The 24620-nt window shown below is 48.0% G+C and overlaps 2 long non-coding RNA genes across 3 annotated transcripts in view; one reads left to right on the top strand and one right to left on the bottom strand.

Annotated features, from left to right (window-relative positions):
- Positions 1 to 3320: 3320 nt before the first annotated feature.
- Positions 3321 to 23997, top strand: LOC137533828 (uncharacterized). The gene is made up of 3 exons (XR_011024225.1): positions 3321 to 3405; positions 13550 to 13608; positions 23226 to 23997. It is a non-coding gene; the product is annotated as an uncharacterized lncRNA (long non-coding RNA).
- LOC137533830 (uncharacterized) overlaps positions 22359 to 24620 on the bottom strand; it is a 120962-nt gene continuing 118700 nt past the window's right edge. For both annotated transcript variants that reach the window (XR_011024228.1, XR_011024229.1), the window contains one exon: positions 22359 to 23544. This is a non-coding gene — a long non-coding RNA (uncharacterized lncRNA). The remainder of the gene's footprint in view (positions 23545 to 24620) is intronic.

The raw sequence follows: 24620 nt of genomic DNA, 5'->3' as shown, positions 1-24620 counted from the left end.
TCCTAAGCAGCAAACATTGCATACAATTAGCATAAAATTGACATCAGGGAATGGTTACCATTTCATTGACCAGGGGAGTTGTTAGGGTCCTGGGAGATCAGCAGCGCGTTACCACAAAAGAGCAGCAGTTGTGTTCCCACACAAATACCATAAACGGCCAGAATTTTACAATAATAGGCAGAGTTCCTGTGTTGGCCTGGGTGCTGGGCTGGCCTGGCAGTCATGTGAGCTGGGTTGGCTGGTGGGGATGCTCTGCTGGCATAACGAGCTGGTGGTATTGAGCTGAATTGCATAAAGGGAACCAGAGAGGAATGTTGTTAAAAAAATAGAACAGGCTTTTATACATCCCTGGGGCTTCTTCCAGCCCCATAAGCCTGGATCGCTCCCACCCCGCCATCCTCCGCTTCCTGTATGGGCGGTACCGGGTCCAGTCACTTCCGGCGGACGCGGCCAATTGTCCGCATCACAGGGGCTCCCTCCATACCCATGAGGCTGCGCAGTAAGCAGCCTCATGCGTATGTATATGGAGGGAGCCCCGTGTGATGCAGACAATTGGCCGACTGGCAGCAATGATGGGACCCGGTACCGGCGGATCCAGGCAGCAGAGGACGGCGGCGTGGGAGCGATCCGTGCATATGGGGCAGGAGGAAGCCCCAGGTATGTATAAAAGCTTCCCCCCAACGTCTCTGGTTCCCTTTAACAGCCTGGTGATGCTGACTGTATTGTGCCAGCCGAGTGACCAGCTGACCTGGGGATGCTATGCTGGGTGACCTGCTGTGCTGCAGGATGGCTGGCTGTTACAGACTGGGCCTGCAGCTGCTTGAGGCCTCTTTCAGACAGGCGTTTCATTCACTGCCTGTCAGCTGCTCTCCAGCACCAGCTGGGCACCTGTTAGTGCCTCTGCTGTCTGAAAGAGGCCTAAAGGAAACCAAAGAACTACAAGCATTTATGCTTACCTGAGTACTTCCTCCAAGGGGCCTGTAGGCTGCAACAAGAGATATGGGGGCTGCAAAACGTAATTTCTCTTAAACAATATCATTTGTTTTGCTATACAGCTGATTTGGTTGCAGTATTGACTGAATCACACCAGAAACAAACATCAGATAATCTTGTCAGAAGTGACAATGTCAGAAGCACCTGATATGCTGCATGCTTGTTCAGGGTCAATAGCTAAAAAGATTACAGGCAGATGATAAGCAGGATAGCTAACCAACTGGTTTCGTTTAAAGTGAACCTAAACTGAGAAGGATATAGATTTCTTTTAAAATAATACCAGTTGCCTAACTCTCCTGATGATCCTGTGTATCCAATACTGTTAGCCACAGCCCCTCAACAACCATGCAGATCAGGTGTTCTGACTGACGTCAGACTGGATTAGCTGCATGCTTGTTTCTGGTGTGATTAAGCCACTACTGCAGTCAAAGAGATCAGTAGGACTGCCAGGCAACTGGTATTGTTTAAAAGGAAACATTCATATCCCTCTCAGTTAAGTTTCCCTTTAAAAGCAAGTGAGTGAGCTCAGCTACTTACCGTGAGGACAACTGGGGCACAAGGCCGGCTTCTGCTGCTGTACATGGTGGAGGAGGAGGCATGAGGCTGGCTGCAGGAGGCATGAGGCCGGCTTCAGCCGCTGGAAGAGGCCTGAGGCCGGCTTCAGCCGCTGGAAGAAGCCTGAGGCCGGCTTCAGCCGCTGGAAGAAGCCTGAGGCCGGCTTCAGCCGCTGGAAGAAGCCTGAGGCCGGCTTCAGCCGCTGGAAGAGGCCTGAGGCCGGCTTCAGCCGCTGGAAGAGGCCTGAGGCCGGCTTCAGCCGCTGGAAGAGGCATGAGGCCGGCTTCAGCCGCTGGAAGAGGCCTGAGGCCGGCTTCAGCCGCTGGAAGAGGCATGAGGCCGGCTTCAGCCGCTGGAAGAGGCATGAGGCCGGCTTCAGCCGCTGGAACAGGCATGAGGCCGGCTTCAGCCGCTGGAACAGGCATGAGGCCGGCTTCAGCCGCTGGAACAGGCATGAGGCCGGCTTCAGCCGCTGGAACAGGCATGAGGCCGGCTTCAGCCGCTGGAACAGGCATGAGGCCGGCTTCAGCCGCTGGAACAGGCATGAGGCCGGTTTCAGCCGCTGGAACAGGCATGAGGCCGGCTTCTGCTGCTGCTGCTGGAGGAGGCATGAGGCCGGCTTTTGCTGCTGCTGCTGGAGGAGGCATGAGGCCGGCTTCTGCTGCTGCTGCTGGAGGAGGCACGAGGCCGGCTTCTGCTGCTGGAGGAGGCACGAGGCCGGCTTCTGCTGCTGCTGCTGGAGGAGGCACGAGGCCGGCTTCTGCTGCTGCTGCTGGAGGAGGCACGAGGCCGGCTTCTGCTGCTGCTGCTGGAGGAGGCACGAGGCCGGCTTCTGCTGCTGCTGCTGGAGGAGGCACGAGGCCGGCTTCTGCTGCTGCTGGAGGAGGCACGAGGCTGGCTTCTGCTGGAGGAGGCATGAGGCTGGCTTCTGCTGGAGGAGGCATGAGGCTGGCTTCTGCTGGAGGAGGCATGAGGCTGGCTTCTGCTGGAGGAGGCATGAGGCTGGCTTCTGCTGGAGGAGGCATAAGGCTGGCTTCTGCTGGAGGAGGCATGAGGCTGGCTTCTGCTGGAGGAGGCATGAGGCTGGCTTCTGCTGCTGCAGGAGGAGGCATGAGGCTGGCTTCTGCTGCTGCTGGAGGAGGCATGAGGCTGGCTTCTTCTTCTTCTGCTGCTGCTGCTGCTGCTGCTGCTGCTGCTGCTGCTGCTGCTGCTGCTGCTGCTGCTGCTGCTGCTGCTGCTGCTGCTGCTGCTGCTGCTGCTGCTGGAGGAGGCATGAGGCTGGCTTCTGCTGTTGGAGGACGCATAGGATGACAGGCAGGCTGTGAGCACTACACACCAGACTATAACAGCTGATCCCCATGCACACTACAGAAGTACTACTCAAACCTCCCACCTTTTCACATCAAATCCACGCCCCCTGCCAGTGATTGGCCAGGGGGCGATGGGGTTTCGTGTGACAGGCTCAGCCTCAGCCCATAAGGATAGCTGCAGGCTGAGCTAGATGATGATGATGTAAGCACCAAACCCCGCCCACAACACATTGCCAACCATGTTAAATAACAAACTTTCTATAAATAGTTTTACTTTTTTGTGTCCGGGATTTCTGTATTAATCGCTGCAATGTCCATAAATATGTGTTTCCTGCTGAGCCTGCAGACAAGAGTCCCGCCCCTCAGCTCTGCTAAACCAATCAGCGCAGCTTAGCCTCAGCCTTTGTTCCCCCCCCCCCTCCTTGGCCAATGATGTCGCCAGTTTCTTTTTCCCTCCGTTTTGGCCCCGCCCCCCATGTGACAATCTCCTGCAAGCAGCCAGAGAGAAGTGAATGACGACAAGTGTGTGAAAACATGAGGATGTGATGTGAGTGACTGGCATGCACAGGGTCAGGGCTGGATTTCTGGGAAGCCAACATAGGACGGTGCCTGGCGGAGCAGTGCTTTTCAGCGCTGCTAGATTTGGGCGCAGCCGGCGCCGCGCCTCCACAGGACGGGCTGCAGTGTGGACGGACCGTGGCTGCCGTGTGTCTGTGGCAACCTGTGCAGCTTCCCATCCGCCCTTAATCCCATCCGATTTCAAATGTACGCGTGCCTGGGGTGGGAAATTGCTAAGGGCGGATGGGAAGCTGCACCGGTTGCCACAGACACACGGCAGCCACGGTCCGTCCACACTGCAGCCCGTCCTGAGACAGGAACACAGGAGAGAATTTGCTGAGCTGACGGAAGCCTGCAGCGGCTGGACGGAGGCCGCAGGGCGACATCTCCCTGCACAGTTTATGCTCTCTCCCATCTCTACCACCGGGATAGCATAGTAACCCCTTCGCTGGAGAGTGGAGAGGGCTCTTCAGTGCAGCCTCTCCTGTGCAGATAAGAGAGGAGATATTACGTTGCCTGGAGGAGCAGATGTGCCTGCTGGGAATACCTTCTGCTGCTTTAAAGCCCGAGTATGTGGGGACCTGGGTCCCCTTCTGGTTGAATAGGCTTGTTCAGTGCACAAGGGCGGGTGTACCGACGAAATAACCTACCCGTCGAATCAGCTTACATTCACTATCAAACGTATAGCAGGAGGGTTAGGGCGGCCGTGGGTGAGCACATTTGTACTGGGCATGTGACAATGGGCAGAAAACGAGCGGAAGGAGCGCCCGAGGGGACGAGCGGGGATCAATCCAGGCGCCGGCGGGGACAAGCAGGGATGCGCCGGGATCGAGCCAGCGGCTCAATCCGGCGCAACTATCTAACCATGTATTCTCAGCATCAGTTCTACTCGGCATGCATGATCGATCCTTTTTTGCACATGCCCAGTACAGACATACTCACCCACGGCCATGGTTGCACAGTGAAGAAACATTGAACCAAAGAGGGACCCAGCACTGGAATGGTGCACAAACATTTCTGGAGTGGTACACCTTGCCTGAGTGTTGGGTGCTGAACCTGGGTGCTAAGCCATGTCACCCAAATGTCAATAGTTGCAAATGAATTTAGGTCAGCACACCATCATCACAACGCAGTTTTTAATTTTATTGCATAAGTCAGCACAAGCTTGTGCGCGCCTGAAAACGCCATAAATCACCCCTAACCCCTTATGGCAAAATCCATGACTTTCTAGGTCGTGGATGTTGCTTCCCTAAGGAAGCAGAGCTTTCAGCTGCAGCTCTGCCTCCATGCGCGTCAATCCGCGCATATCTCCGCCGAGGCGGCTATCCGCGCTGATGGACGCGCATGGAGGCAGAGCTGCAGCTGAAAGCTCTTCCTCTATGCGGAGGGAGCCCCGTGATGTCCCCAAGGTAATTTGGGCTGATTTATGGCGTTTTCAGCCGCGGGGATGCAGCGTTTTAGGAGGGGCAATTAGGTTAAAGAGGTTTTTATAGTAAAAACCTTGTTTTTAGTAGACTTCAGATTCTCTTTAAAAGGACAGTTGTGAGCTAAAAAAAAAAAAAAAAGCGATCTGCATGGAGGAGGCTGGAGGAAGGCCCAGGTATGTATAAAACTCCATGTGTGCTTGCATGTGGAATAACGTGCGTTTTTTTTTTTTTTTTTTTATAGCTGCTAATGTAATTGATAGCAAAAACACACACAGTGCTGCACTCTGCTGTCAGTTATATTCTGCATGCGGAAAACATGTTTAAAGTGTACCTGATACTGGGGAGGGGGAAAGATTCATACATACCTGAGGCTTCCTCACTGTCCTCCCGGGACACCTCGATCTGCTGCTAGGGTCCTCTGAAGTTCAGCTTTGCATTCACCACCATCGCACTCCTAACTCCAGGAGCGTTCTGCACCTGTACAGTAGTACTGCGCAGGCACTGTATGCTCCTGGTGACGGGAGCACGATGGGGGCTGGAACGTGGCCGAGCCGCGCATGTGCAGAGGACCAAAGCGGCAGATTGAGGCAGGCCAGGAAGATGGCAAAGGAGCCAAGGGGCTGGAGGAGGCTCCAGGTATGTATGACTTTTTTTCCCCCACCACTGTCATGTTCCCTTTAAAGTGGACCTGAACTCTTGTACTTGACGGAAGAAAAACATATAGAAACTAGGCCTAAGGCCTGTTTACAGACGGGTGCTAGGCTCTTTCTGAATAAGCCGCCCACCCCCCTGTCCTCCTCCTGTCGGCTACACATGCGCAGTAGCCAGAAAACACGGACAGGAGGAGGATGACGCAAGGACGGTTAGGGTTTATTATATAGGATGCACCCTGTATGTATTTAGAGAGTTTCGCCTGACTTATTACCCCTCATTTGTGTCTAATCACAAGTTGTAATTTGATCTATCCCCTGTGTCACCTGACTGCCACGGCAGATAAGATCATTTGAAAGCACAGGATAATTACATGTCTGCTTCCATGAAAGCAGGAAGTAGAAACAAATTTATTGCAGGATGTGTATCAGCCGTAACAAAGAAATGTTTTTCTTTAAAAGTTATACCGTTGTACATCGTTTAGAGCATAGAGGAAGTTCTGAGTTCAGGTCAGCTTTACAGGCACCCTTATCAGACGCCGTGGGTATGCATAGAAGCATACTCACCGCTATTTGGTTAAGAGGAGACAATCACTGGCCCCTTAAAGAGACTCTGAAGTCACTAAAAAAAGTATTTTTATTTAATAATTATGATTAATACCTTAGCCCTAACTAAACCGCCTCATCCCGCCGCTTTGAATTATCTAAATCCCCCCTAACGTGCCCTCCCTCTCCCCTGCAAAATCCACGACTTTCTTGGTCGTGGATTTTGCTGCCAGCATTAGCTTCGGTGTGAGGCAGGGGTATGAGCTGCAGCCCTGCCTCACACGCGTCTGTCAGCGGCGGATCTCCACCCCTCTCACTGAAGGAAGACTGAGAGGGGCGGGGGAGAGGCAGCGATCCGCCGCTGACAGACGCGTGTGAGGCAGGGCTGCAGCTCATACTCCTGCCTCACACAAAAGCGCTCCTCGGGGAGTTTGGGGGGGATTTAGATAGCGCAGAGCGGCGGTTTAGTTAGGGCTAAAGTATTAAACATATTAAATAAAAATATGTTTTTTTTATTAAGACGTCAGAGTCTCTTTAAAGTGAACCTAAAGGCAAAAAAAAAGAGATTTTAGGCTTCCCTCAGCCCCCTGCAGACGATCGGTGCCCTCGCAGCTCCGCTCCGATGGCCCAGGACCCGCCGGCGAGCACTTCCGGTTTGGCCGTCACCGGCCGACAGGCATGGGAACGCGAGTGATTCTTCGTGTTCCCAGCCTGTATATCGCCCCCTATGCTGCTATTGTGGCCAGGAGGCCGCAATAGCAGCATAGGGGGCGATATACAGGCTGGGAACGTGAACAATCACTCGCGTTCCCATGCCTGTCGGCCGGTGACGGCGAAACCGGAAGTGCTCGCCGGCGGGTCCAGAAGCATCGGACCGGAGCTGCGAGGGCACCGATCGTCTGCAGGGGGCTGAGGGAAGCCCCAGGTGAGTTAATCTCATTTTTTTTTACTTTAGGTTATCTTTAAGGTGTGTACACACGTAGTATTGTAACAAACGACGCATCCGTCAGACCTTCCTGCTGGGACGTGCGTACAGTCTGTCGGCAGACTGATAAGACAGATTTTTTTTTTTTTTTTGACAGATCCACTCAGCGCTCACAAATGACAACAAATTTGTTTTATCAACATTTGGGCTCCTCGTTCCCCCTTGTGTTTCTTTGTTACAGCTGATACAAATCATACAATAAATCTTCAGTGTTTCTACTTCCTAACATTCTGTGCTTTCAAATGACCTTATCTGCAGTGACAGTCAGCTGACCCAGGGGAGAGATCAAATTACAGTTGTGGTTAGACACAGATGAGGGGGAATTAGACAGGCTTACCTCTCTAAATACATACAGGGTGCATTTCTCTGTTTTATTTCTGTCCTCTTCAAGAGTTCAGGTCCACTTTAACCATTTGAGGACCACAGTGCTAAACCCCCCTAAAGATCAGGTCATTTTTTACTAAAAGGGCCACTGCAGCTTTAAGGGCTCGCTGCAAGGCCACACAACACAGCACACAAGTGATCCCCCCCCCCTTTCTCCCCAGCAATAGAGCTCTGTTGGTGGGGTCTGATCGCCCCCAGATGTTTATTTTTTTTTGACAAATATTTATTTATTTTTAATAAAAAGGTGTATTTTTCTTAAACTTTTCCAACCTTCCCTCCCTCCCCCCGGGCCAGCCTATCATAGCGATTGGCTGTGAGAGGCTTCGGCCTATAACTGCCGATCGCTCCTGTGTCCCACAGAGGGACAGTTGTTTCACACGGCTGTCCCCACTACAGCACTGCTCGAGGACTGAAAGCTGGGCGGAGCTCCGCCTTCCAAGCGGAGATGCGCCCGCATCTGCGTGCGCGATCTCCTGCAGTAGCCGGCCCCAGGAAATGGTGTTAGGCGGTCCTGGGGCTGCCGCCGCGGTCACGCCCTTTGGCGTGACGCCGTTGTTAGGTAGTTAAACAATACTAGTTGCCTGGCAGTCCTGCTGATCCCTTTTGCTGCAGTAGTGTCTGAATCACACACCTGCAACAAGCATGTGGATAATCCAGTCAGAAAGACCTGATCTGCATGCTTGTTCAGGGTCTATGACTAAAAATATTAGAGGCAGACGACCAGCAGGACAGCCCGGCAAATGGAAATAGGGAAATATTTTAAACGTTGCAATAACCGTGACAAATGGGCAAATAAAATGTGTGGCTTTTATCCACAGTAGAACGTTGTATTTTATGACTAGAATGGCCGAAAACTGAAATATATTTATTTTCCACTTTTTTTATTATTATTCCCATTAAAATGCATTTAGAATAAAATAATTCTTAGCATAATGTACCACTCAAAGAAAGCCTAATTGGTGGTGAAGAAAACAAGATGTAGATGATTTGTTGTCATAAGTAGTGATTAAGTTATTGGTGAAAGAAAGGAGCGCTGAAAGGTAAAAATTTCTCTGGTCCTAAAGGGGAAAAAACCCTCAGTGGTCAAACACGTCCTTAAACAAAGCACTAAACTCTGGCCAAGAAGAGGATGTTTTTAATGCCAGATAGGGTAGATCAGGCCTGAAGCCGCTATTATCTGTGTGAATAGTGAGATTCAAACAGACAAAAGGCCAGGATCCAATCAGCCGTCACTTGGTTGAGTGATAAAAATCACAGCAGTTCTTTTATATTTTAACAGCTTAATACTTTTATTAATTGCTCCTCCAGCTTTCTAGAGAAGCACAACGTGACCTTAAAGTGTACCCGAAGCAATAGTGCATACTTACCCAAGAAGGGTGAATCCTCTGGATCCTATAGAGCAATCATTTGCAAATTCTGACCCTGGGTCCACATATGGCCCGCCGAGCCATTTCTGGTGACTCCCAAAGCTCTTTGCAGTTGTTAATTCCATGTGGCCCACAGGCTGTAGCTGCGGTGCCGCATGCAGGGGTGTACTTAGCGGCAATCAGCAAAAATGAGTTTAATTTTGCTAGTTCGGCCCCCTAGCACTCTCAAGAACAGCGATATGGCCCTAGGCCCCAAAAGTTTGGACACTCCTGCTGTAGAGGCTTTCCATTGCATCCTCCAGTCCCCTGTTGCCAAATGCAGGCACTCAGAAGAGGGCTTTATGGTAGGAACATCAGGCGTGCGCACCTGTTCAGGCATAAGTGGGGGTGTACTGCGCCTATTGTTGCAGTGCGGCCACACTCAAGCTAGAAGAGGAGGGCAGCCCAGATGTTGAGGGTCCCGGCGAGCTGAGGCTGGAGCCAAGAGGATCCGGGAAGCCTCTATAGGATCCAGAGACTTTCCTCTTCCTCACTTTAAAGTGTCAATATACTTAAAGTGGAACTACACTCAGGGCAGAAGGAAAACAGAAGAATGCACCCTGAGTGTTATTAGAGAAAAAAGCCCGCCTAATTTCCCCTCATTCAAGTGATCACAAGTGTAATTTCATCTCTCAGCTGTGTCAGCCCAGGAATTCGTCAATCTCCACAGACACCGCTAATATGTAAACACGGGATGTTAACCCTTTCTCCGCTTCCTTAAAAGCATGAAGTAGACACACTGCAGATGTATTGTAGGAGCCCCGTAAGCTGTAATAAAGAATTGTTTTTCTTTAAAGGTTATTATGTTGTTGGTTGTCTTTTAGAGCAGAGAGGAAGTTCTGAGTGCAGGTCCGCTTTAAGTGTGTTTAACCACTGAAGGACTGTAGGCTTACACCCCCCTAGTGACCAGGCTATTTTTTACAAATTAGGCCACTGCAGCTTTAAGGCCTTGCTGCAGGGCTGCACAACTCAGCTCACAAGTGATTTCAACCTGCCCCCGCCTTTACTGCCCACTAACAGAGATTTCTGTTGGTAGCCTCTGATCGCTGCCAGCATGTTTATTTTTTTTTATTTTATTTGTTTATACATTTTTGATAAATTTTCCTTTTCCCCCCCCCCCTCCCCCCGCCAGCCAGTGGCAGCGATTGGCTGTCATAGACAGCGGATCGCTCCTGAGCCTCATAGGGGGACAGCCGTGTCACACGGCTGTCCCCAGTACAGCGCTGCCGTAGATCGCAGCGCTGCAACATGTAAATGGTGGTTTTGCCATCTAACAGTCTCCTAGCGGCGATCTCATTGGCGCACGTGATCCCCTGCAATTTCCGCCCCCAGGACTTCATGCCAATTGGCGTTGAGCGGTCCTGGAGCTGCCGCTGCGTTCACGCCAATTGACATGGAGCAGTCGGCAAAAAGTTAAAATTAGCTGCATATCCTAGCTTGTAATGGTGTGAGGTGGGGTCTGCATGGATGGGTCTTGTTTTCCCAGCACATCCCACAGATGTTCTGTTGGAATTTCAAGACCAAAGACCAAGTCACCATCTTCCATTGCTCTATGGTCCAGTTCTGACTCATGTGCCCATGGTAGGTGCTTTCAGGGGCCTAATGGGATCTTCCTCATAGGCAGCCCCATATTCAGCAAGCTGCAATGTCAGGATACTGTTGGCTCATGACCAGTAATACGTTTTCCAGCAGTCCGTGCTGCAGTGGTGGGATAAGGCCACAGGGGCTAGCTTCATTTCCCCACAAACCTTGTCCAGCCCTGGGCAGTCATGGCATGTTATCCGTTGACCAGCTGTCTTTTCTTGGACCACTTTTCATAGGCATCAACCAGTGGATACCAGGGACACCTTGCAAGACCTGCTGTGTTAGAGTTGCTGTGGCCCGGTCATGCTCTGGGGGTGCTTCTCTTCAGCAGGGATAGGGAAGCTGGTCAGAGTTGATGGGAAGATGGATGGAGCCAAATACAGGGCAATCTTGGAAGAAAACCTCTTGGAGTCTGCAAAAGACTTGAGACTGGGGCGGAGGTTCACCTTCCAGCAGGACAACGACCCTAAACATAAAGCTAGGGCAACAATGGAATGGTTTAAAACAAAACATATCTATGTGTTAGAATGGCCCAGTCAAAGTCCAGATCTAAATCCAATCAAGAATCTGTGGAAAGATCTGAAAACTGCTGTTCACAAACACTGTCCATCTAATCTGACTGAGCTGGAGCTGTTTTGCAAAGAAGAATGGGCAAGGATTTCAGTCTCTAGATGTGCAAAGCTGGTAGAGACATACCCTAAAAGACTGGCAGCTGTAATTGCAGCAAAAGATGGTTCTACAAAGTATTGGCTCAGGGGGCCGACCCCTGGCTACATATACTGGGGACATATACCCCTGGCTACATATACTGGGGACATATACCCCTGACTACATATACTGGGCACATATACCTGTGGCTACATATACTGGGGACTACTACACTCATGGCTACTTATACTGGGGACACCTATAGACCTGGCTACCTATGCTGGGGGTACCTATTTTGGGGGAACTGCTGTCAGATTATCTGCATTTTTGTGGAACCGCTGTTATGTATTTTGGGTAACAGCTGCCAGATTATGTGTATGTTAGGGTAACGGCTGCTGCCAGATTGCGCGTATTTTGGGGAACTGCTGCCAGATTGTGTATGTTTGGGGGACCACTGCTGCCAGATTATATGTATTTTGGGTGTTATGTGTATTTTGGGTGATCCGCTGCCAGGTTTCGCGTATTTTGGGGAACTGCTTCCAAATTATGTGTATGTTGGGGGAACTGCTGCTGCCACATTGTCTATTTTGGGGGAACCACTGCCATATTATCTGTATTTTGGAGGAACTTCTACCAGCAGAGCTCAAACTTCCCCGGCAGACCTTTTACATCACTGCTAAGGTCATGTATATTTGGCCCCACCCATGACCACGCCCACATTATGCTTGACCGCGCAGGTTTTTCAGGTGAGTCCACTCACCTCTTTTCCCAGGACTAGACTCCTGTGTGTAATGCTGGGTGCACACAATACAATTTCCTGTTAGAGCGACAGGTAATCTGAAGGGGGGCTACATTATTTATTTATTTATTGTTTTTATAAAGCGCCAACATATTACGCAGCGCTGAACATTAATTTAGGTTACAGACAATATTTAGGGGTGACATACAGCAATATGACAATACAGGAATACAAGAAAACCAGATCACACACCATAGTATGAGTACAAGGTAATGCTTAGTCAGTCACTGGATGGAGCATGGAGATTAGGCAAGTTAGGTTCACTCAGATGCATAGCAAGGGTTCACAGTAATGGAGGTGCAAGATCAGGTAGGACACAAAAGGAGGAGGACCCTGCCCAAAGGCTTACAATCTAGAGGGAGAGGTAAGGACACAAATGGTAGGGGACCAGAGTTCAGCTGTAGGTTTAGAGCACTTGTGAGGGGTAGTAGGCCAGAGTGAAAAGGTGAGTTTTGAGGGCTTTCTTGAAGATGTTGAAGGAGGGGGCTGCCCTAATGGGTGGAGGTAGGGCGTTCCATAGTGTTGGAGCAGCTCTTGAGAAGTCCTGGAGGCGTGCATGGGACTGGGTGATGCGGGGGGCGGTTAGGCGAAGTTCATTGGAAGAGCGGAGTGAGCGGCTAGGTGTGTACCTCTGAGTAAGACCGGAAATGTAGGTTGGACAGGTTTTGTGGACAGATTTGTAGGTCAGACACAGTATCTTGAATCTGATTCTGGACTGGATAGGAAGCCAGTGGAGGGATTCTAGAAGGGGATCTGCCGTGGTGGAGCGATGGGAGCAGTGGATAATTCTGGCTGCCGCATTCATGATGGACTGCAGTGGGGCTGTTCGGGTCATAGGGAGACCAGACAGCAGGGCATTGCAGTAGTCAAGGCGGGAAATTATGAGGGCATGGATGAGGAGTTTGGTGGTGGCAGAGGTCAGGAAAGGGCGAATCTTACAGATGTTACGAAGGTGGAAGTTGCAGGACTTTGTGAGGTTTTGGATGTGGGAAGTGAAGGAGAGTGCAGAGTCCAGGGTGACACCCAGACAGCGGGCTTGAGAGGTAGGGCGAATGGTAGTGTGGTTAACAGTGACATGCACATCTGGGAGGTTCGTGGATGGCCGGGGTGGGAAGATCATAAATTCCGTTTTGTCTAGATTTAGTTTCAGGAACCTAGCGGACATCCAGGAGGAGATGGCTGATAGGCAGGAGGAGACCTTGTCCATGGTAGTGGTGGATATGTCAGGGGTGTGCAGGTAGATCTGGGTGTCATCTGCATACAGATGATAGTTAAAACCCATGGAGGATATAACCTTGCCAATGGAGGATGTGTATAGGGTGAACAGTAGGGGGCCAAGGACCGAACCTTGGGGGACTCCCACCGAGAGGTGGTTGGGGGTGGATGAGGACTCATTGAAGGCGGTCGTGAAGGAGCGGTTGGAGAGGTAGGATGAAAGCCAGGACAGGGCGAGATCGTGAATGCCCAAGGTGGTGTACATGTCCAAAGTGCTCACCATTGATAACGGGAATGATTTTTCAGATCATTACTTCATAAAATAGATCCTGTAATTGATCTGGAGCAGATCGGATAAGTCTGATATAATTAGTGCAACCTCTCGATCTGGTAGGAAGTGTGTCCCTAGCATTTCATGTTGGCTTTGTGTCGGCTTGTAACCCATCTTGACACATATTTTATTTATTCTGTTCTCTCTCTTCCTCCTAGCTGAGAGCGCCACCTTGTGTCTTGTAAAAAATGCTGTGAAGACCTTTGTGGATCTGGGGGTGAGTGTAAATTTTTTTGTACTAGTGTTGCAAAGATAGAAATCCACACAAAATACAGATTCCATTGTCCAATAATGCAGGTGAAATCATGTGTAACGGGGTGGAAGAGCTTGATCAGCTGTGGCTCAAGTCATAATCAGAATGGTTCTAGGATTCCCCTCTGTCAGCATTGTATAACATGCACAACATTCTCCATGAAAACAAGCCTACAGCTGGAATGCTGAGTCTGCTTTTGATATTGTGATAAAACAGCCTCAAATTATTCCTTGCTCATAATTCCAATTAAAATATATTACTGATTTCTCCACAGAGGAGATGTGAGAACCCTGCGACTACTCTGACTTTGGGCTCTATTCATAAAACTTTACTGCAAGTTTTCCGCTCAAAACAGCGGACTTTCCCGACCATTTAGCAAAGTGGGCATTCATAAAAGCTGTTTCCGCATGATAAGCTACAATTCCCCAGCAGAGCGAGAAATTTCCGCCATGTGCTGTGTTTTTCTATATTTATCTAGAAAAAGTAACAAAATGTCCATTCATAAAGGTTAGAGGAAGCGGTATGAGGATGGGAAATACCGCTTCCTCTGATGTAGCGAGAAGAATTTGGATTACATGAAAGTGAATGGGACAGACCTCCCAGAGAGAGCAGCGCACGGAGAGACTCTGCCGACTTAAGTGTTTTCGCATGCCTTCCGACAGCTTACCGCCAGCCTTCAGCAGGAGATCTCCGCACTTGCATCGCAGCTGCCAACATTTTTATGAATGACCACCCAGAAGTCTAAAATACCGCTGCGGTATTTTCCCTCCACGAGTTTTTTCGCGACAATTGTTTTATGAATAGAGCCCTTTGTGTTATATACCCATTCGCTGTGTATGGGTTTTTACATGACTAGTAGATCAGATATGATTGCTCTTTCCCGGCCATTGCCCATCCTGCTTCCTGCACACAGACAGGAACAGGAAGTGATGTGCAGGAAGCACTGATAAGGCAGAACTACAGATCTCAGATGTGAGTACAGCTTTTACAAAGTGTTGGGCAGTAGTGGGGATTGCTGGAAGAGGCATGGAGAATCTGGTAAGGTACACAGATATTACCACTAGTGTGCAGTGTACAGGCTGCTGTGGAAGTTCTAGTAAACTGTAGGTAGCTGGGGAAGTTCAGTATTGCATTATTATGTTATTTGTAGAGACTTCATCTGGGGATGGTTTAGTACATATGTGCACACTCATCCTTTAGCTTTTGAAAAAGGTTACTTTGTAGTTTTGAATGAGGGAAGGGTTTGAAGCTCTATAGGAAAGTTATTGCTGTCTGTGTCCCTGTTGGCAGATATCATGCCTGATGCTTACAAGTGTAACAGGGACAGTCTATGCAGCAGAGGCAAAGACAGCTATAAAAGTTATACCCTCCGTCTAGTTTTCATTATGGTCTCCCATGCTCTGTGCATGGACACAATGGTGTTCCGAATGTCAGTGGGACAGAAAGTGAGGAAAAATCTATGGTATCTAAGTTTAGTTGCAAGGTACAATAAAACCCCCATTATCCATAACTCGGTTAACCAGAAAAATATCCTGGCCTTGCAGGATGCATAAACTACTTTTATACTTTTTTATACAGTGTTACATTAAAGGTACCCTGAGCAGTAAGGAAAAAATGAAATCCGGACGTACCTGGGGCTTCCTCCAACCCCCCATAGCCCGCAAGGTCCCTCAGCGTTTTCTTGGTCCCTTCCATGGTCCTGGTAATCCGGCGACTTCGGCTGAATGTGCGCACCGTACGCCTCATCATGCTGGTCACCGTAAGAGTCCTGCACATGCACGGTTCAGTCTTTAGTGAACTGCGCATGCGCAGGACTCTTACGGCAACCGGCTTGATGACGCGAGGGTGCGCACCTTCAGCCGAAGTCACCGGATTACCGGAGCCGTAGCAGGACCATTGACTGTCAAGCAACTGGAAACTACACTTATCTGGCATCAGCTAATCCCTGTTGGTGCTGGATGATGGGGGTTTTACATGCAGAGATTTAAATTTAAGCTGGAGAGTCAGATTAGTAATTATTCCCAGAAATACTATATTCCAGCACTTCAAATCAAAATGATACTTCATAAATAAAGAAAGCTTCCAGCGAGCTCATCCTATTCCAGTAGCAGCCCCTTCTTTGGTTCCCCGCTTCCTTTGAAGTGTGTTGCCCGAGGACAGCGGCCTCTTTATTTCGTTTTTTTTTTTTTTTTATAAAGGTTAAGGCCTCATTTCCAGTTAGTGCGCTTTTGTCCGCTGTTTATCAGCACATCAATGTTAGGCCTCGTTTACATCTATGTAGCGCAGATGGCCGTGTGATCGGAACGCAACGGGTGTGATCGCATGCCATCTGCGCTGCTACCCGCTGCTGATCCCATTTTTTTACAGTGAATAGCTAAGCTCTGCGCTTGCGGGCAGAGTGCATGCAGCAGTACGCAAGTGTATTGTACTGCTGTGCAGCACATAGTTATTTCCTTTTAAACAATACCAGTTGCCTGGCAGTCCTGCTGGTCTATTTAGCTGCATACTTTTTTTTTCTGGTGTTATTCAGACACTACTGCAGCCAATCTTGTCAGCTCTGACAATAATGTCAAACACCTGATCTGCTGCATGCTTTTTCTAGTATCAGGGTGCATTTTCACTAGTGCAGTGTGGAATCGCCGCGGATTCCCCGCAGACAAATTCGCATGCAGGAGCGAAATCGCATGCGGTTGTATGCGAATTTTACTGCAAATTCGCATACGATTTTTCATGGATGATGCTGTGTGCGACTTTAACCCTGGCAGTGCCTGTGTGCTTTTTCATTGATTCCATGCAAAATCGTATGCGAATTTGCATGAAAATTCGCATTAAAAAAATGCCATGCGAATTCCCTATTAAATACATTGTATGCCTCTGCTGTGCAGATTTTTCCGTTTTCCTGACAAATGGACACAGGCTCATTAACTTTTATTGGTTATGCGAATTTGCATGCGGGGAACGCATGCGAATTCGCGTTAGTGGAAACGCACCCTCAGAGGCAGAGGATCAGCAGGATAGCCAGGCAACTGGTATTGCTTAAAAGGAAATAAATATGGCAGCCTCCATACACTTCTCACTTCAGTTGTCGGTACTTATCCGTTAGCCGGGCGCATCCGGCAGGTGGCGCTAATTACTATTCCCCCTCCAGACCGACATGGATAGTAGGGAAAGATGTAACTCTGGTGGAGTTTTGTCGCCACCTAGAGGATGCGCCCGGCTAACGGATAAGTACCCAGTTGTCTTTTAACAGCAGATCTTTATTAAATATCCCGATTCCTCAATGGAGATGCTTCTTCATCTCTAGAAATGCTTCAGTAACACTTTTGGTGTTGATGATAATCTCTGTTTGACTTTTGGCCACTTGTATGTTTGCGATAGACCATTGCTTTTTTTTTTTTTTTTTTGTTCTCAGCATTTCTCACTTACCCCTCATTTGTTGCTGGTGTTGTACCTATCGCCACATTGACAACAAGGCAAATACATCTGTTTGTCAAAGCATCAAAAAATACTTGTTGCTTAGGTTTGTTTTTTTATTGGTGTCTTCAGTAGAAGCCATTGAAGCTTCTGTTCACCATCAATTCATCTCTAGATGTTTTCAGTGGGGTTTATTGTCCACTTGCAGAGAAAAACATGGCTATGGAAACTGCAGAACAGATTTACATGTCATTTTACCACCTGTATAATGAGTATCTGGATACTACGGTGGTGTAAAAGTAGTCTTCATATCCTTAGTTTAGGTGTGTACCCGGGTGTCTTGTCTGCCACAGAGATGGTGCGTACACACCTTCTGCATTCACAGTGGTCAGCTGCATAATGTACCTGTTATGACTGAACTGCAATGGGGACTGGACATAAACTTAAATACAAAGCCTGCATGCAGCCAGTTAGGATAACGCGATCTGTTACAGTGCAGAGATGTGAACAGGCACATCGAATTGTATGGGCAATTAATTAACATGCAGAATTATTCTGCACCTGCACGGTGATCTAGCCCTTAGTGTCACCAGGAAGGATGGCGTTGGATCATTCTCTGTGACTCTCCAATGGTGCATGCTTTGCAGGCAACATCCCCTATGCACAGGTGGCATAATTAGTGTCTCAGATACATGGAACCCACCTAGCTGAGACTAATTACCCCACCTGTGCATAGGTAAGGCTGCCTGCAAAGCTGGGGATTCACGAGGACAGGTTTGAAAAACACTGAGCTACAGCTTTGCCTGGTGTAAGATCTATATACTATTGCTATAGTGACAACTCTTTACAGACACCCTGGGATACTATAGAGGAGGGATGAGGACACCTTGGTGCATGATGGGACAGTGGGTAGGATCAAGAGAGGAGCTGTGTGATCACATGAGATGATCTTGCGCCGCAGATCTTTTAGTGAGATATCAGTACAACTGTACATGCTCTAGAGCAGTGATCTGCAAACTTAGATCTCCAGTTGTTAAGGAACTACAAGTCCCTCAATGCATTTACCTTAATGAATAATGACTGTGGCTATCAGACTCCTGCAATGCAGTGTGGGAGTTCTAGTTCCATAACAGCTGGAGAGCCAAGTTTGCAGATCACTGCTCTAAACGGAGCCAATAATCTCCTGTGTGTATACAGCTATAGATATTATGGTGTTTGCAGGAGAGGGATGTTCCTAGTGGTAACATCTATACTGATAATCCAGCACGTGCCAATAAACTAGCCCAATTTAATGACATCCCTGTGCACGCTAGTGGCAGCAGTGTGTAACTAAGCAATGGCTGATGCTTACAATAGCTGTGCAGTAGTGATATATCTCTATATATGTAATATGCATTGGCAATTGCTTAGTTACACACACTATGCTGCCACTAGCATGCGTAGCATGCACAGGGATGTCATTAAATTGCTTTAGTTTCTTGGCCTGCAATAGGGGATATACAGTGGAGGAAATAATTATTTGACCCCTCACTGATTTTGTAAGTTTGTCCAATGACAAAGAAATGAAAAGTCTCAGAACAGTATCATTTCAATGGTAGGTTTATTTTAACAGTGGCAGATAGCACATCAAAAGGAAAATCGAAAAAATAACCTTAAATAAAAGATAGCAACTGATTTGCATTTCATTGAGTGAAATAAGTTTTTGAACCCTCTAACAATAAAAGACTTAATGCTTAGTGGAAAAACCCTTGTTTGCAAGCACAGAGGTCAAACATTTCTTGTAATTGATGACCAAGTTTGCACACATTTTAGGAGGAATGTTGGTCCACTCCTCTTTGCAGATCATTTCTAAATCCCTAAGGTTTCGAGGCTGTCTCTGTGCAACTCTGAGCTTGAGCTCCCTCCATAGGTTTTCTATTGGATTAAGGTCCGGAGACTGACTAGGCCACTCCATGACCTTAATGTGCTTTTTCTTGAGCCACTCCTTTGTTGCCTTTGCTGTATGTTTTGGGTCATTGTCGTGCTGGAACACCCATCCACGACCCATTTTCAGTTTCCTGGCAGAGGGAAGGAGGTTGTCGTTCAGGATTTCACGATACATGGCTCCGTCCATTTTCCCGTTAATGCAATTAAGTTGTCCTGTGCCCTTTGCAGAAAAACACCCCCAAAGCAAAATGTTTCCACCCCCATGCTTGACGGTGGGGACGGTGTTTTGGGGGTCATAGGCAGCATTTTTCTTCCTCCAAACACAGCGAGTTGAGTTAATGCCAAAGAGCTCTATTTTGGTCTCATCAGACCACAGCACCTTCTCCCAGTCACTCACAGAATCATTCAGGTGTTCATTGGCAAACTTCAGACGGGCCTGCACATGTGCCTTCTTGAGCAGGGGGACCTTGCGAGCCCTGCAGGATTTTAATCCATTGCGGTGTAATGTGTTTCCAATGGTTTTCTTGGTGACTGTGGTCCCTGCTAATTTGAGGTCATTCACTAACTCCTCCCGTGTAGTTCTAGGATGCTTTTTCACCTTTCTCAGAACCATTGACACCCCACGAGGTGAGAACTTGCGTGGAGCCCCAGAGCGAGGTCGATTGATGGTCATTTTGTGCTCCTTCCATTTTCGAACAATCGCACCAACAGTTGTCACCTTCTCTCCCAGCTTCTTGCTAATGGTTTTGTAGCCCATTCCAGCCTTGTGCAGGTCTACAATTTTGTCTCTGACATCCTTGGACAGCTCTTTGGTCTTTCCCATGTTGGAGAGTTTGGAGTCTGCTTGATTGATTGATTGATTGATTCTGTGGACAGGTGTCTTTTATACAGGTGACTAGTTAAGACAGGTGTCCTTAATGAGGGAGACTAATTAAGTAGAAGTGTCTAACCACTCTGGGCTCTATTCATAAAACCTTCCCGCAAGTTTTCCGCTCAAAACAGCGGATTTTCCCGTCCATTTAGCAAAGTGGGCATTCAAAAAAGCTGTTCCCGCATGAAAATCTACAATCCCCCAGCAGAGCGAGAAATTTCCGCCTTCTCCAGTGTTTTTCTAGATTTATCTAGAAAAAAGTAACAAAATGGCCATTCATAAAGATTAGAGGAAGCGGTATGTGGACGGGAAATACCGCTTCCTCTGATTTTGCGGATTACATACAAGTGAATGGGACAGACCTCCCAGAGAGAGCAGTGCACGGAGGGACTCTGCCGGCTGAAGTGTTTCCGCATGCCTTCCGACAGCTTACCGCCAGCTTTCAGCGGGAGATCTCCGCACTTGCATCGCAGCTTTCAAGATTTCTTTGAATGACCACCCAGAAGTGTAAAATACCGCTGCGGTATTTTCCCTCCAGGAGTTTTTTCGCCACATCTTTTTTATGAATAGAGCCCTCTGTGGGAGCCAGAACTCTTAATGGTTGGTAGGGGTTCACAAACTTAATTCACTCAATGAAATGCAAATCAGTTGCTATCTTTTATTTAAGGTTATTTTTTCGATGTTCCTTTTGATGTGCTATCTGCCACTGTTAAAATAAACCTACCATTGAAATTATACTGTTCTGAGACTTTTCATTTCTTTGTCATTGGACAAACTTACAAAATCAGTGAGGGGTCAAATAATTATTTCCTCCACTGTAACTTGCACTGTTCAAGCGCATTTAACCACTTTGTCCACTGCTACAGTATATCTACGTCTTCTGTGGCACCCTCCAAGCCACCATGACGTAGATATACTGACTTGCTTGCTGAGCACGATCGGGTGTGCTTCAGAGCGCACCCCCCCCCCCCCCCCCCCGGGACTGTCAGCTGCCTTACTAATTGGTGAAAGGGAAAATGTTCACTTGTAGCCAATTAGTGACCCCCCCTTCCCCACGGATGAACGATCACCGCTGTAGCAAACAGCGGTGATCCTTCATCTCTCCCCCTCCGCGCCAGATCGATTAAAATAAAATGCCCCTGCAAGCACGTAGCTATGTGATGCCAAACATCCGTGTCCCGGCTTGATGACGTCATCAAGCCGGGACCCGGATGTTCGGCATCACATGGCTACATGCAGTGCGGTGAATGGAAGCTGGGGCTGAAGGATGATCGCAGGAACCAGGTAAGGTGAGATATTCTGCTTGCAGGGGCATTTTTATTTTAATCGATCTGGCCACAGAGGGGGCAGAGTAGTAAGGGAGGGGGGGGCACATCTGGCTACCCATAACAGAGGGTGGGGGTAGTGTTCCGAAAGGGGGGGGTTGAAATGTATTTTGGGGCCCATCAGGGTAACTGGGTGGGGAATTAATAATGGGGGGCACATCTGATGGTCCTGGGGGCCATAACCTAACACTGGGGGCACATTTGGCTATAATGGGGGGGGGGCACTAATCCTGGGGGCACATCTGGCTACAATGGGGACCATTGAGCCCGGGGAGACATCTTGCTATAATGGTGGGTCCTATTTCGGGGGGTGCATCTGTCTATATGGGGGGCTAGCAAATACAGGGGACAGATGACTACACTGTGGGGCTGATATTGGGGGGCACATCTGTCTATACTGGGGTGCTGATACTGGGGACATGCCTGGCCATCTATCCTTGGGGGGGGGGGGGGGGGGGGAGGGGGGGACGTACAGGGCTGGATTTGTACTCTTTACCACCTTAGGCCACTGTCACCAGCCGCCCCACTTTAGTATAGGTAGCGAGATGACCCCTCCCCCCTTCCCTCTAATATAGGTAGCCTGATGACACCCCCCCCCCCCCCCCCCCAGTATAGGTAGCCAGATGACCCCCTTCCCTCTAGTATAGGTAGCTAGCTCGCCTTCACACCGCATGATCTGCTGCATGCTTGTTCAGGGTCTATGGCTGAAAGTATTAGAGGGAGAGGATCAGCAGGATAGCCAGGTAACTGATATAGCTTAAATGGAAATAAATATGGCAGCCTCCATACACCTCTCTCTACAGTTCTCCTTTAAGGACAGGGTTGGGGAACACTGCAGTCTAGGGGATGATCAATGAGACTTTCTCCTTGCATTCAAATTTCATGTACATGTTATGCAGCTTGAACTTTATTGGTCCGACTGGTTTAATTTCAAGCTGCATATAGTTTACATGAAATTTGAATGCAAGGAGAAATTTGCATCTCATTATTCATCCTAAATGTACACATCCCAACTCCCCCAGAGGCGGCGAGGTAATCCTCATGGTACCCACAGAAGATCTAAACGGATAATTTAATTGATATTATTCCTCTATGAAATGAAGACAATGTTTCCAGTCTGTGTATTAATATTGTTAATGTATTTTCATAATTTTAAAGTATATAACTGATGTGATTGAAATTTTATCAGATCTGATTGCTATAAATATTGTAAAGTAAAATATAACACACAAGTGGTCTTCAGAGTATACAGCAACAATGCATCCTTTACCTTAATCAAAAATCATTTTTCAATTGGATAGAACAATGGGTTAGCTTTGAGTTTTTCAACTTTGAAGTTCAGATGTTCACATATTAGAAAGATGAACAAGCGTTCTGCTCGGTGGACAGTGAGTGTTGCGTTTCTTTCCCTGTAAAAGTAGGAATGCAACGCAATGGAAAAGTCGGACACACTTTGAATGTCTCATAGGTGTTGCTTTGAAGGGTGACATTTCACGCTACAATGCAGCTTTTGCATCACACCACTATAAACAAAGCCTAAGGCCTGGCACCCACTTGCAGCGTTTTTGTTTTCAAAAAATCCTTTCCGCCAACTGTGCCACGATTCTCATTCAAGTGGATGAGAGTGTTTTTCAAAACAAAAACGCTGCAAGTGGGTCCCAGGCTAGGAGTTACATGGAAAACTAAGGGAATGGTCACACTTGAGGCCGCAGGAAAATGGCAGCGGTTTCCCACGGCTGAATCCGCATTCTTGGCTGGCAGCCAGCTGAGAACAGCTGACTGTATCTCACGACGCTTGCTATTTCCCCATTGCAGACAAAGCAACAGTGTCGGCCTTTTCCCCCGCCGCAGAAAATAGCACAATGCTACCAGTGCGCTGCGATTGCACATTGGGAAGCATTATGTGCGATATCGCATTGCAGAAAACGCCCACGATTTTAAGCAAGTGCTTTACATTAGTTCATGTACATAGAACATGTATACCTGATATTAAAAATAATGGTACTATTTTAAAATATCATCTGACTTCTCCCCTTCCTCTTCAGGTCTTTCAGGTCTCCAGAGAAAACCGCAACAACGTTCTGGAGCGGAGCAGCACGTTCCTACCTCAGAGCAACCGCCGCAAACTCCTGGAGTTCATAGTCAACTTCATGGCTCTGTAGATGCTGCGCGGCAGTCGCTGGCTCCGCCCTCTTCCCGTTGCTGGGCGTGGCACTGTTGTCAAACCACGGCTGGAATTTCTGCACTGACAAAAGAAAAAGTGCCTACCATGACCGACCGGAGACTCCCGGCGACTCTTTACTGTGACCATCGATTGCGTCCGACCGTTTCACTTTTATAGAAAAAAAACTTACAACAGGCGACCTGCGGACACAAGAAAAATGACTTGTTTTCTACAAAAGTAAAAAGATTCTATTTATAGACAATGCTGCCATTCGCACAGATTACGGCATTCTGAGGATTTTCAAAAACAACATTTTTTCAATCGTAATTAACGGTACTTGCTTTGCTCCTAATTACCTAACATTTTTTTTTCTGCCTATCCTGAAGGCTGAAATTTTGTTTTTGTTTTTGCATCAGTTGAAATACATATGCAGTATATTTGTATGCAGCCGGGGCTATTTTTCCCTGCTACTGCTCTGGTTGTTTTCGTTTTGTTTTTTTAACGTCCCCCATGATTTGCAGTAAATATGGTTCCCAGCTGATGCAATACGAGAGGTAACAAGTTAATGTCTCATCACACAGAGAATATTCTAAAGGGCTGTTAATAACATTCAATATAAAAGCATTATGTTAAAGCACACCTGCATGCGGGAATTGAACTTATATGTAGTTAGCCGGCAGCATTGCTAGTTGTTGCCTGCATTTGGTATGGGCATTTATGGTTACAAAATGCCAACCCCTGGCTGGCCCCCATAAGCATGAGATTGTAAAATATGTGACTATTTAGGAGACGCAGAGTAAAGTCATGGCGTACCACAAGTACTAGGATTTTAGAGTACATTGAAAATGGCCAGGGCCAAATTTCGGAGCAGGGTGATATGGAAAGACGCCTCACCCTATGCCCGCTGAAACTCCTTGGTGGTGTTAATGTCATTCCCACTCTGAGTTGTCGAAATTTCTGAACACGTAATTCAGAAACCGGCTATTGCCAGCAGCCAAATTACTTCATTTTTTGGAGATTTTGTAAGAGACTAAAACCCTATCCTATCCTAGTTATCTGGAACTCAAGTAACCAGCAGCCTCAACCAATCAGCTGGCAGTACTCGCAGTGATGAAGGCCAACTTCTAAGGGCCCATTTCCACTTGTGTGGAGTGAATCGCCATGGTAAAAATTTGCATGTGGATGCGGATTACACATGCGGTTGTATGTGAATTTTCATGCGAATTCGAATTTAACCACGGCGGTGCCTGTGCGCTTGTCCATTGATTCCATGCGA

This window comes from Hyperolius riggenbachi, chromosome 10, assembly GCF_040937935.1.
Source record: "Hyperolius riggenbachi isolate aHypRig1 chromosome 10, aHypRig1.pri, whole genome shotgun sequence".
NCBI classification, from domain to species: Eukaryota; Metazoa; Chordata; class Amphibia; order Anura; family Hyperoliidae; genus Hyperolius; species Hyperolius riggenbachi.
This window is presented reverse-complemented; position numbering and strand designations above follow the sequence as displayed.